The sequence below is a fragment of the Plecotus auritus genome (assembly GCF_963455305.1).
Source record: "Plecotus auritus genome assembly, chromosome: 2".
NCBI classification, from domain to species: Eukaryota; Metazoa; Chordata; class Mammalia; order Chiroptera; family Vespertilionidae; genus Plecotus; species Plecotus auritus.
The window spans coordinates 173,871,901-173,886,481 of NC_137771.1; the positions used below are offsets into that span (position 1 = coordinate 173,871,901).

Here is a 14,581-nt window from a genome sequence, read left to right on the forward strand (position 1 = left end):
AATTATTAGATCACTAATGTCCTTGAAAATTCTGTAGATAATCACTCTGTCATCTTGCATTAATCACTTTGTTTCAGAGCTTCCTGTGCCTGATTGTGGTAGGAATTTTCCTTTTTCTTTTTATTGAAATACTTTGACAGATCATGTCTTGTTCATTGATGTTGCCTGGTATATTAGCTCCTTACACTCTTCAGAATTGGTTATTTCATTTCCAGAAATATTTGTGGTTATTTTTCTTTAGTTCTGTTTTCTTCCCTGAAAACACTTGTAATAAGTACATTATTTAGCATATCATTTCTGGCTTATCATTTCTGTCCTTTGTGTAAGCTTCTCAAATGGTTGTCCTTATCACTCATTTTCTTTTCTTTTATCACCTATTGAGCTTTATTTCTGCCATTGACATTTTCGTTTCTTTACATCCTTTAAAAACTTACCCTGCTCCCTTTACTTCTTAAATTACTCTATTTCATCTTGGTCTTTTTTCTCCATGTGTGCCTGTTTCATTGAGTTTGCCCTGATTGGGATCAAACCCTTGACACTACAGTGCATGGAACTACGCTCCAGCCAAGCCACAGCAGGCAGGGCAGTAATCTTTGATCTTTTTGTTGTTCCCTCCCTGCTTCCCCATTCCCTACCTTACAGGCAGTTTTAAAGCATTTTCTGAGTTTCACTTTTTTTTTTTCTTTTTCTTTCTTTCTTTTTTTTTTTTTTTCCTGAGTTTCACTTTTTAGTGTAGTGATTGGGTAGAGGCCAATGGGGGAAGAAGAAAAAAAAAAGGATCACATTTAGATTACAAAGTTTCTTTACACACAGTTTCCTCTATATACAGAGACCTTCCTCTCTTTCTTTGCCTGGCAGATTCCTTCTTATTCTTTAAAAGCCAATTCTGATTTCTTTGCCTAATTACTCTCATTTAAGTAGGAGCTCTGGGCCCTCTTTTCCATTGCATTCCACTCATTCCTATCAGCTCATCTCAGTTGCAGAGTAGTCCTTTGTTACTATTTTCCCACTCATGTTTTGGTGCTCATAGTGGAGACTAAATCTTAGTATTTTGATCTCCAGTATGTGACACATTGTACATGTGCTAAGTAAATATTGGAATTAGGAGAGGCTTATTAGGAGTTTCCTCCTCCCTCTTCATTTCATTTTCCTGCTTCTAGTGTTAAAATATAAAAGTAGGTTTCTCTGGGAAGTGGAATTATGAATTTTTTTAGTTTAGATTTTATTCTGGTTTGAGGGTTGTTTTTTTTTTTTTTTATAATGATTATGTACTATGAGAATTAAAAAACCTTAAAACTAAATCTCTCAAATTTCCAGGTTCTTCCTATGGCCCAGCATCTGTGTCTTTCTGACACCATTCAGCAGTCTTATTTCCTACTCCTTGCTGTCTCATGAGCTAGGTCATACTTATTGTTTCTGTTGCCTAGAACCCATTTTCTGGGTAGGAATATGAGCTGTTGTAAATTGAAAAATACTTGTAATCGATATTGACTAGTGAGAATTTAGACTATTCAATGTCCTGCTGGTCTTATCCTGAATATATGGTGGATAAATGAAGCATTTAATTGTAATTAGCTTTCTAAAATAGAGATCTTAAAGAAGATAGAATAGTGGGTGTATCTTCAAATTTTCTTGGGTCTCCCCTACCCTAAAGCTTTCATCACAGATAAACCTTTTCATTGATTCATTTATTCATTAAACAGATAATTACTCATCTCCTAGCCACATGGACTAGACATAGTGCTAGGTATTAGTGATGTAATGTCAACAAAATTTTCACTGGATCCATGCTTGTGGAGTTTATAATGTAGAAGACATATAAAAAGCAAATCCGGCCCTAGCCGGTTTGGCCTATGGACCAAAGGGTCCTGCATTCGATTCCAGTCAAGCGCACGTACTTTGGTTGCAGGCTCCTCCCCGGCGGGCCCTGGTCAGGGCTCGTGCAGGAGGCAACCAATGGATGTGTTCCTCTCACATTGTTGTTTCTCTCTTACCTTTCCCTCTCTTTTCCACTCTCCCTAAAAATCTATAGAAAAATATCCTCGGGTGAGGATTAACAACAACAAGAAAGGCAAATCCAGCCCTAGCCGGTTTGGCTCAGTGACTAGAGTGCCCGCCTGTGGACCAAAGGGTCCCGGGTTCAGTTCTGGTCAAGAGCCTTGGTTGCAGGCTCCTCCCTGGGCCCTGGTCAGGGCGTATGCAGGAGGCAACTAATGGATGTGTTTTTCTCACATCGATATTTCTATCTTTCCCTCTCCAAAGTCAATGGAAAAATATCCTCGGGTGAGGATTTTAAAAAATAAAAAATAAAACCAAATCCAGTGTGGCTCAGTGGTTGAGCGTCAACCCATGAACCAGGAGGTCATGATTCAATTCTCGTTCAGGGCACATGCCTGGGTTGCCAGCTCAATCCCCATTAGGGGGTGTGCAGGAGGCAGCCGATAGATGATTCTCTCTAATCATTGATGTTTCTCTCTCTCTCTCTCCCTTCCTATCTCTGAAATCCATGTGTACTGAAAGGTTGCCTGCCGGTTTGATCCCCAGTTCGGGTTTTGGGATCGATCCTGGTAGGAGGTATCTGACCAGTGTTCTGCTTTCACATTGATGTTTACTCCCTCCTCTTTTCCCTTTCTTTCTCTCTAACAATAAGTAAGAATATCAAAGGAAAAAAAGCAAATTCAGTGTGATGAATGCTAAGGCAAAAGGGAAAAAACTAATGTGCATGGTTTGAGAGCAAAGAGGTGTCAGAGAAGCTTTTCTGAGAAAGTAGTTCTTAGACCAGTACTTAAAGTGTTTGACAGGTGGATGTGGTGGACAGAAAGAATGAATGATCCAGTCTGTTTCCCAGGAAAACTCCCTCAGTCCCAGGCATATGGAATAATTGGTCACTGACCAGAAGCCTTTCCAGGAAGATCCGAGATGGCTAAGAATGGATAAAAAGTTAAATCTTGTAGAGGAAAAGAGTACAAAGAAATGAGTCTGGAAAGTTAGGGGCCTGATCATGGGTGTACTATTAATGGCTTTATATTAAAACCTGAAGTGATAAAGTTTAATATGTTCTAAATGTGCTCCCTGCAGTGGAAAGAATAGACTGGGAGTGACGAAGAGTGGATATAGGTGTAATAAGTAACAATTATTAAGTCATAGCAGCAGTGACTTAGAAATTTTGAGGAAGCTGTTTTGAGAGGCATGGATAGTTGTGATAATTGGTTATTATGATAGAAAGACAGGAACAAATGATTTTTAAAAATTGTTTTCCTCACCTGACTGGTGTGGCTCAGTGGTTGAGCATCAACCTAGGAACCAGGAGGTCACAGTTTGATTCCCAGTCAGGGCACATGCCTGGGTTGTGGGCTCTATCACCAATGGGGGGCCTGCAGGAGGCAACCTATGAATCATTCTTTCTCATCATTGGTATTTCTACCTTTCCCCACTCCCTTCCTCTCTGAAATCAATAAAAATACATTTTAAAAAAATTGTTTGCTTCCAAGAACGTTAATTTCTTTAAAGTGGGAAAAGGACACATTTTCACTCCCATGTTTTTCTATTTACCAGATAGAAATTTTACCAGCAGAATAAATAATCCAGATAGGCAGGGTTGGTTTTTGTTTGTTTGTTTTGTGTGTGGGTTTTTTTGTGTTTTTTTTTTAGTGATGAATGTCACCCTGGTCAGATAGCTCAGTTGGTTAGAGAGTCGTCCTGAAATGCCAAGGTTGTGAGTTCGATCTCAGGTCAGGGCACATACAAAAATCAACCAATGAATGCATCAATAGATAGAACAACAAGTTGTTTTCTCTCTCACTCTCTATTAAATCAATAAAATAATTTTTTTTCTTTTTTTAATAATTAATGATGTCTTTTTTTAAAAAATTGATTTCAGAGAAGAAGGGAGAAGGAGAGATAGAAACATCAATGATTAGAGAGAATCATTTATTGGCTGCCTTTTGCATGCCCCCTACTGGGGATCAAGCCAGCAACTCTGGCATATGCCCTTATCAGGAATCAAACTGAGACCTCCTGGTTCATAAGTTGATGCTCAATCATTGAGCCACAGCAGCTGGGCTAAATGAAAATTGTTTAAAAAGGTGTTCTAGAGACTTTGGTTCTTTAAAAAAATAAAGTGATGACTATCAACCTTTTTCAGATATGAACAACAGCAACATAGAATGTAGGAGGGATGGCTGTGAAGTTATGCAAGTGATTCTTTTCCTGAACACAGCAAAAACTATAAATAGTTTTGTCACTTTCAGAGTAGTCCTGTTTGAAAGGCTGTGTGATGATTCCAGTGTGCTTCCATTCTTCAAGTCACTTTTTAGAACTCTTCTCTTTGAAGTGCTCTAGGAGACTACAGCATATTCTTTAGAGTCTTCCCTCTTCACCAGAGGCAAACCCTCCATCCTTGCCTCTACCTCTGCTTCCATCAGTCCTTCTTGCTCTCCGTGTCTACATCTGCCCACATGGTTTCTTTCTTTTCCTTAAATTTAAAGAAATGAGAGATAATTTATGTAATAAATTCTACCATTAAAAAATATTTTTATTTCAGAGAAAGGGAGAGGGAGAGAGAGATAGAAACAGAGAATCATTGAGTGGCTGTCTCCTGCATGCCCCCCAATGGGGATTGAGTGTGCAACCTGTGCACGTGCCCTGACCGGGAATTGAACTGTTTTATAGGTCGATGCTTAACCACTGAGCCATTAAAGGTTTTTTAAAAAAATTAATTTGAGAGAGAGAGAAACATTGATCAGTTGCCTCCTGCATGTGCCCTGACTAGGGATCAAACCTGCAACCTAAGCATATGCCCTGACCAGAACTGGACCTGCCACTTCTTGGTGTATGAGATGACGCTCCAACCAACTGAGCAACACTGGCCAGAACTTTAAAGGTTTTTAAGTGTTTTTTAAAACCATATTTATGAGGTTGTGCAGCCATCGGCACTAATTCCAGAATATTTGCATTACCCCAAAGAGATATCTTGCACCCAATAGCAGTCACTCATTTGACCCCAGACTCTGCCCTCTTGCCCCAGGCTACCACTAATTTATTTTCTGTTTCTATAATTTAGTCTAATTCTGGGCATACAAGTAAATTCTGTATGTGGAGTTATATAATATGTGGTCTTTTGTGACTCGTTTCTTTCACTTAGCACAGTGTTTTCAAGGTTCATCCATATTGTAGTACATATGAGTACTTCATTTCCTTTTATGGCCAAATAATATTCTATTGTGTGCCTATACCAGATTTTTTTGTCCATTCATCAGTTGATGGAAATTTGGGTTTCTTTCTTTCTTTCTTTCTTTTGGAGGATTTTTTAAGAGTTTATTTGAGCCAAACTGACAATATATGCTGGAGAACCAGATCTCAAATGCTCCCTTTCATTTTTCGATTGTTATGAATAGTGCTTCTAGAACATTTGTATATAGGTTTCTGTGTGGACTTCTTTTCATTTCTTTTGGATATATGCATAGAACTGGATTTGCTGAGTTAAATGATAACTCCATGTTTAACCTTTTGAGGAGGAGGTAGGCTATTCCAAAGCTACTTGCACCATTTTGCAATTGCACCAACAGTGTCTGAGGATTCTGATTTCTCCACCTCCTCCTAAACTCATTTTCTGTCTTTTTTATGATAGTTGTTCTAGTGCAGTGGTCGGCTAACTCATTAGTCAACAGATCCAAATATCAACAGTACAACAATTGTAATTTCTTTTGAGAACCAAATTTTTTTAACTTAAACTTCTTCTAACGCCACTTTTCAAAATAGACTCGCCCAGGCCATGGTAGACTCGCCCAGACCAGAAGAGCCACAGTCAAGGGGCCAAAGAGCTGCATGTGGCTCGCGAGCCGACCACTATCCTAGTGGATGTGAAATGGTATCTCTTAATTTGCATTTCCTTGATGGCTAACCTGTTGAGTATTTTTTCATGTGCTTATTGACTATTTGCATATCTATATTTTTTTGTTGTTAAGTCACCCGAGGATATTTTTGCCATTGGTTTTTTTAGGGAGAGTGAAAGGGACGGAGAAGATGGGAGAGGGAGGGAGAGAGAGAGATGAAGAGAAACACGAAGTGAGAGAAACACCAGTTGGTTGCCTCCTGGGGCTGGGGATTGAACCTGCAGCCGAGGTATGTGCCCTTGACCGGGCTTCGACCCCCCTTCTACCCCCCACTTTGGTGCACTAGCTAACGCTCTAACTATTGAGCAAACCAGCCAAGGCAACAAATACTACTTTTTACAGATCTTACACAAGCTAGTTATATTTTATTGGGATAAGTTGGAGGGGGTAAATTTGAGTAACATGAACAAGCCAAATTGGGCTTGAAGCCAATTTGAATCTCTCCCAGTTTTCCTCATGGGAGGTAAAATGAGTGTTGATGATAATTGTATTTGTTGAAGGAGGCTTTCTGCTAGGTTTGAGACTTGCCATAAAGCTTCTTAATACTTTCAACCATGTTACTCTGAAACTCCAACATAATTATTTGTAAATAAATAATTTGTCGACTGGCTGTAACATCCTTGTTTTGACCATAATTTCTTATCTTATTGTTCACATTTAGGCAAAAATAAGCATCATTCATGCTCAGCCCCATTCCGACCCTGTTGCCTTGAACAATCTGTGAGCATGAGGAGTTCATTATTTCTTGTCTTACAAGGTCTGGGAGGTCTAAGTGTGCAGGCTGGTCTTGACTTTGCAATCTTATAGTCTAGTGGACACTGAGGAATGCATTCTTATGATATCCTGATTATTTATGCTTTTGGTGGTAAAAATTCTGAAATAAAGTGGGTTATTAGAAAATGTGTTACTTGTTTATAGTGTCCTTAAACTAGTGAAAGTATGTAGAGTATGAATCATTTGAAGTATGTGTTTAAACATTTGTTGGTACTTCTGTATTAACAGCATTATGTCTATGTCAGATAGATACAGAGAAATATGAAAAGTGTTTCTAGTAGCCAGGAGTTTATAATCTTGTAGAAAGAGAAGTAAAGTTAGAATCCAGCTGACTGAAGTTCAAGGAAGTATGTGTCATATTAATGGATGGGATTGTATCACTCTGGGTCTGATCAAGAAAGAAACCACACAGGAATTTGCACATGGAAAGAATTATTGACTCTTAACAGAAGAATGGAATAATGAGGGATTAGCTAGTAATAAGTAAATAAAACCCTTAGAACGTAGGAATAGAAGCCGAATAGAAGCCGCTGCTATCCCAGGGCTAAGGTCGATAGAGCCACAGGAAAGGAGCCAGCCTTCTCCCTGGAGCTGGGATCCAGATCTTGTTGGAGAGAGTGTAGCTGTGGATCACTAAATGGCGAGGTCATTGTGATGCTGTGTTGGTGCACCCATGCTGACATCTGCCCTCTAGGGTTCCAGGGAAAGCTGTTCACAAAGCTGTGCTACAGAACCTTCCACAAAGAGTGTGGGGAAGCCCCTGTAGAAGGGCTGGCCACCTTGCCCTGTAGAAGCCTGGAGCTGGAGGAGCCTGGTGAGCTAGCACACTAGAACCAGGAAGCAAAACTTCTGCAATGTCTCTCCTGCGCCCTCTACTGATAAATTTTAACATTGTGCCAGCTGGGAAAGGAATAATACTTAAAGGTCCCAGATTCATTCTCAGAGTAGGCAAAAAGGATGAATTTGGAATTGAGAGCCACTAAACCAGTAACCAGCATGGGAATGGTGAATGGTGTTAGTGCTGTAGGAGCTCAGAGAAATAGAGATCCTATCAGGTTATGACCATTAAGAAGAAGTGCTATTTGAAAGAGCTCTTGTGAGATGAGTAAGTTTCTTTTTAATGAGATGACAACTGCTTTTCCTCCTTACAAAAACAGTACATGCTTATTTTATTAAAATTAGAATATAAATCTCTTTGTCTCTTGTTTAGATTCTAGAAACCAAAGGGAAAGGCACTCACTTTATTACCCATAAAGAGAACCAGTGTTAATTGCTTAACAAAATATTACTAGGTAGTGGATATAGTAGGGAGGGAAAGCTTTTTATGATGGTGCTTGCTGCTGCTTTTGTATTTTTTTTTTTACAGAAAAAATTGGCTGAGATGTAATAATGCTAAATAATATAAACTGCATTTGAGGAACTTCCTTTGGTGTTTATATAAAATTTATTTACATAACTTCTTTAAGAAGTTTGTCAAGTAGATAATCACTAGACATTAATTTGGGAATCTTTAAATGACCATTGGGAAAGGATTTTCTGTTGTAATCACACTGATGGAATGTTGTATCTTAGAAGTCCATCATGCTTTTCTCCTTTTTGCTCAGATATTTTTCATATGAATGAACCCTCTTAGTAGGAGGGTTCTAGCAGACTTCATCTGGGAAAACAAAATTACAAGCTGAATCTTGCCCTTGTTGAGGTGTAGGGACTAATCTTCCCCCAGATATCAAAGACTGCAGGATCCTCATGAAAGAGAAAAGACTTTATAATACCATATCACTGTTTATTGGAGTTTATGCTTTAAAAATTGGACAGTAATTCTGTCCAATGAAAGAGAAGTAAACAAAGAGATGAAAACAAAGTTCTTGAGTGTTAGCGTACAACTGGGTTTATATAAATGATTAGAATATATAATAATGTTACACTCCTTTTCAGAGAAGTATCCTGTACTATTAAATTCAGATGAGTACCTTTTGACTTGTTAGTCTTTTAACCAAGTTGGTACAGAAGTCAATTGTTTGCTCTCCTGTTTTAGGCAAACTTAAGGGGAAAACGAAAACTTTAGTATAAGTTTAGTTTCTAAACCAGCCGTGGGCAAACTACGGCCCACGGGCCGGATCCGGCTGTTCCGGCTGTTCTATCCGGTTCTCTTGCTCTCCCCTCCGCTCCTTTACTTTGAATTTATATTAGTTCACACAAACACTCCATCCATGCTTTTGTTCCGGCCCTACGGTCCAGTTTAAGAACCCATTGTGGCCCTTGAGTCAAAAAGTTTGCCCATCCCTGTTCTAAACCTTTTAGGTATAGTCTTTGACTTAAAATAACCACTCTTCCTCTGACTGTGTATGAGCAGTTGTATAGAAAGGTTTAGAACAGTGTTGTCCAATATGGTAGCCACTAGTTCATGTGACTACTAAGTACTTGAAATATAACTGGTGCAACTAAGAAACAAAATTTTATTTTTACTTAATTTTAATTAATTTAACTTTAAGTAGCTGTGTGTGGCTAGCATGGCCACACATATCATCAGGTAGCACAGTTTACAGAATGGTTTATTTATAAGCAAAAAATTGTAAAGAAGACAGATAATTTGAACATTAAGAGTAAATTCTCATTCAGGGTTGGCCTGCCTGCATGATAACACTTCATTTCCCCAAAATATCTTAATTTGATACTGTGATTTTTTTTTCTTCACATCACTGATGTAATGATGAAAATTTGATGAAGATCCATTTCTTCTTTTAAGTTATCTTTTATTGCATATTCCCTGATGATGTCTGTTTCTATAACTTTATTTACACGCCTAGTCTCAGTTCATTTTAGTGAGCATTTGTTGAGCACACGTGTATCACGTTTGTGCTATGCGCTAGGAGTGCAAATATTAATATAAAATTGCAAGTTATTAACAGTTTAATCTAGTTGGGATTAAAGGAGAGGAGGGCAGTAGGGATAAAGGGAAATTTGTGTTCATTTTTTTTTAAACCTCTATCTGCAATTTGAGACTGTTTAGGAATATTCTTAAAACTTTTCTCATTTTAAAATTTTTCTTAAGTGAAGAGAAGTAGGTTTTTTTGTTTTTATTTTGTTTGTTTTGCCTCTTTGTCTCTGCCTGATTGTTTGATTTCATACTCTCCTGTAAGTGGAATGCAGCCTCTGGATTCTTCCCATTACAGCATACAGGATTATGTGGCAGCCAGCTACTCTGGATCATTCAGAATAGTTCTATGAGGTGAAGCCTGCTTGCTCTTTGTGACCTATAGATAGTTCATGGACTATCCTTACCTCATATTTTATCCATGGAAACTATGCTTTATGTCATTTGTCAAGTCACAGCCATGCTCTTTCACAAATCATCTTGAAGTGGTGGAAGTGATCTGTACTAATGCATTCATTCAACAGTTGCCTTCCATGTATGTACCAGACTCTGTTGAACTATGAGGGAAGTAAGGCATGCCGCCTGTAGACTGAGGCAGTCAAGAGCCACATGCTCCCTCAGCCTTTTCCATTTTGGTGGTGACTTGTTAAGATGGTAGAGCTTAATAAGATAGTGGACCCTTAAGTGGGCAGCAGCCTAGATCCCAAAATCTCCTTAAGGAGAAGAGAGAACTTCCTCAAGCTTAGTATCCACTACAGGTAAAACCTTTGTTGTGTTAAGCCAGTGGTGGGGAACTGTTTTTCTGCCAAGGGCCATTTGGATATTTATAACATCATTCGAGGGCCATACACAATTATCAACTTAAAAATTAGCCTGCTATATTTAGTCAAACATTTAATTAACTCACCCCTAATGCCTTGGCAGGGCCAGACCAAATGATTTCGCAGGCCTAAATATGGCCCATGGGCCGAACATTCCCCACACCTATGTTAAACCATTGAGGTTTGGAGATATGTTTGTTACCAAAGCATAGTTAGCTTAATATGGAGTTGTTTTCAGTCATTTGCTGTTATGACAAGTGTTACTATGAATATTATAATTTGCACATGTGCAAAGTTTTTGGATTTATATCCAGGAGTAAAATTGCTGAGTTTCAGAATATACAGACAGATGATCAACTTTACAAGCTAATACCAAATTGTTTTCTGAAGTAGTTGTAGCAATTTACTCTTCTCCAGTAGTGTTTAAGAATCTCTTTGCTCCACATCCTTGCTAACACTTAATTTTGGTCAGCCTTCTTAATTTTTGCCAATATAGAAGGTGTAAATCATATCTGTTAATGCCCTTGATTTACATTTTCACTTTTTCTTATGAGATTGGGCATGTTTCTTGTATTTATTCATTGTAAGTCATCTATGAAGTGAATGTTTGTGTCATTTGCTTCTTATTTATTGGGTCATTTGTTGCTTTGCTCATATCTTTATAGGAATTCTTTATACTGGATATTTTATAAGTTACCTTTTATTGCAGAGTTCCTATTTTGTGACTTGTCTGTTTTATGGTGTAGAATGTGTCATATTTATCCATCTTTTCCTTTATAGAGTGCTGTGTCTTAAAGATATTCTCCTATGTAAAGATATTCTCCTATATAATTTTCTAAACATTAGAATTTTGCCTTTCACGTTAAATCTTTAATTCATCTGAAAAATAATTTTTTTTGGTATGATGTAAAGTAAGGATCTTCCGTCATCTGGTTTCTCCAGAAGGTAAAGCTTGACGGAAAAGGCTTACTAGTACTAAGTATGTGTCTTTACATAGAAAGTACATTCCCAGGGAGCAGAAGTGTGAGAAAGGGAAGAAGCACAGAATGAGTCGTAGCCAGTATAGAAGTGTAACTGCTTGCTCAGTATCATTGCATTTTCCCCTAGGACAGTGGTTGGCAAACTGCGGCTCCCGAGCCACATGCAGCTCATGAGCCGCGGTTTGCTGCTCTGTTGACTAATGAGTTTGCTGACCACTGGGATAGGGGCTTAATCACAAGGAACAACAACAGCCTGTAATTATTGGAATCGAGAGTCTAGGTCAGTGGTCGGCAAACTCATTAGTCAACAGAGCGGCAAACTGCGGCTCACGAGCTGCAGTTTGCCGACCACTGCCCTAGGAAGTTATATAAAGTCAGTCACACTATCATCTAACACAGGATGAGGAAAAGGATCTATTTGGTAAGTTGAGATCCATCACCAATGGTCAGAGTTAACTCTCCTGTACTACTAGGTTGCATGCGTGGGTGCCACAGTAGCCCATGGCAGTGTACAGCTCAGGCATGAAGTGAGGCGTCATATTATACCTGCATTTAAAAGTTGGCCACACCCACTCCTTTCTGTTTTTTTGCGGCATGAGGAATCATGAGCAGCAAGTCTCCTGAAAGACCCTCTATGAGGCAATGCAGGAAGTTCTGCACAGGGACCAAGGCAAGAGCTGCAGATCAGCCTGAAGAACTATGACCCTTAGAAGGACAAATACTTCATGGTCACTTTCAGGCTTAAGTTCACGCCTGCCCCAAGTGCTCAGTATGTGTTCTGAGAACTGTGATGAGGCCAAGGCCATGAATATCCCCCATATAGATGTTGAGGTGCTGAAGAAATTCAACAAGAAAAAGAAATTGGTCAAGAAGTGTGGTGTCTTTTTGGCTTCATAGTCTCTAATCAAGCAGAATCCTGGGCCCAGGCCTGAATAAGGCTGTCAAGTTCCCTTCCTTTCTGACCCACAATAAGAGCATGGTGGCTAAAGTCAATGCACAAGTTCCAGATGAAGAGAAGGTGTTGTGTAGGGCAGTTGCTATTGGTCATATGAAGATGATAGATGATGAGCTTGTGCACAACATCCATTTAGCTGTCAATTTCCTGGTGTCATTGCTCAGAAAAGAACTGGCAGGACATCGGGGCTTTGTACATTAAGGAGGTCACTGGTTCAATTCCCGGTTCAGGGCACATGTCTGGGTTGCAGACTCTATCCCTAGTGGGGGGCTTGCAGAAGATAGCCCATTGATGGTTCTCTCTTATCATTGAGGTGTTTTGTTTTTTTTCTGTTTTTTTTTTTAAATATATTTTTATTGATTTTTTACAGAGAGGAAGGGAGAGGGAGAGAGAGTTAGGAACATCGATAAGAGAGAGTTAGAAACATCGATAAGAGAGAAACATTGAGAAGAAACCAAGATGGCGGCATAGGTAAACACCTAAACTGCTGCCTCGCACAACAATTTCAAAACTACAACTAAAAGACAAAACGTCTATCACCCAGAACCACGGGAAAGCTGGCTGAGTGGAAGTTCTACAACTAGAAGGAAAGAGAAAAGAGCATTGAGACGTGCACAAGCGCTGAAGAGCTGAGGTACGGAGGCACGTGAATCGGGCTGGCGCCGGGCGACTGGGTGCACTGCTTTTTTCAACCCAAAGGGAGACAAGCTCCCGATTACTCCGAACTCCAGTTTCTGGGGAGACGCTGGGGACCCAAACTCCTACGGGGAGAAGCTGGACAGTCTGCCATCGGGTCGGAAAGTGAGGGTGACTTTCTTGCAGAGGTGCGCCCAGCAATCATTGTTTACTGCGCTGGGGCGCGGGACATGGGGACGGGAAAACTCGGAGACACAGAGACGGCTGACTGGCAGCCATCTCTGTTTGCCACGCCCTAGCCTAGTGACTCCCTGAGACCCCGCCCCGCACAATCTACAAACCCACCCAAGCTCCACGCAGCGGCTTTTGCATATAAATGGCCTGCCCTATCGCAGCTTAACCTAACAAACTGCAGCTCTGGTCAGACAGCTCCAAAACCTCCAAACACCAAGCAAATAGGAGAAAAACTGTAGTTCTCACTGGAGCTCCTGCTGGGTGGCCTCAGACAGTAGCTGACCTGCACCCCATTGGAGATCCAGAAGCTAGCATATCTAGTGGTCAGTATGAGACGACACCAGATTTCAACTACTCACATCCATAAGTGACACATTCAAGAGGCAGACTCAGTGAGCACCAAAGCCCCACTGAAACAAGTCCTGCCCCATAAGCATGTCTCCAGCACAGCAGTTCTTCCATTACAGACACAGCGGGTCCTCACAGCCAATTAGCCTGGAGGTCAATTCCTCCCAGTGAAACCAACAACAGTCAAGACTTAACTACAACAAGGCTGTACACACAGTCCACAAAGGGGTGCACCAAGAGTGTCCACCTCAGGTAACTGGGAGGCCGACCCACTGGGCCCTATAGGACACCTAGCACACAAAGCCACCCTACCAACTCAGGGAAGCAGCAAAAATGTGGAGACAAAGAAACAGATCACAAACGAAAGAAATGGAGGAAAGCAAACGACTGGATATAGAGTTCAAAACCATGGTTACAAGGTTTTTTTAAGAATTTCCTAGAAAAGGCCGATAAATTTAGCAAGACCCTCGAGGATATGAAAAAGGACCAACTAGAAATTAAACATACACTGACTGAAATAAAAAATATTATACAGAGACCCAACAGCAGACTAGAGGAACGCAAGAATCAAGTCAAAGATTTGAAATACAAAGAAGCAAAAAACACTCAACCGGAAAAGCAAAAAGAAAAAAAAATCCAAAAAGTTGAAGATAGTGTAAGAAGACTCTGGGACAACTTCCAGCATACCAACATCAGAATTATGGGGGTGCCAGAAGAAGAGAGAGAGCAAAATACTGAAAACCTATTGGAAGAAATAATGACTGAAAACTTCCCCCACCTGGTGAAAGAAATAGACTTACAAGTCCAGGAAGCACACAGAACCCTAAACAAAAGGAATCCAAAGAGGACCACACCAAGACACATCATAATTAAAATGCCAAGGGCAAAAGACAAAGAATATTAAAAGCAGCAAGAGAAAAACAGTTAGTTACCTACAAGGGAGCACCCATACGATTGTCAGCTGATTTCTCAACAGAAACCATGCAGGCCAGACAGGAGTGGCAAGAAATATTCCAAGTGATGAATAGCAAGAACCTACAACCAATATTACTCTACCCAGCAAA

At 39.9% G+C, this 14,581-nt stretch overlaps 1 protein-coding gene and 1 pseudogene across 4 annotated transcripts in view; both read left to right on the forward strand.

The window, feature by feature from the left end:
• Nucleotides 1-14,581, forward strand: part of PAK2 (p21 (RAC1) activated kinase 2) — a 138,064-nt gene that overhangs the window by 47,761 nt on the left and 75,722 nt on the right. The gene's annotated exons all lie outside the window — the stretch shown is intronic.
• On the forward strand, nucleotides 11,745-12,591 carry LOC308241274 (large ribosomal subunit protein uL1-like; annotated as a pseudogene). Its single transcript has 2 exons — nucleotides 11,745-11,765; nucleotides 12,007-12,591. The product of its transcript is annotated as a large ribosomal subunit protein uL1-like (transcript).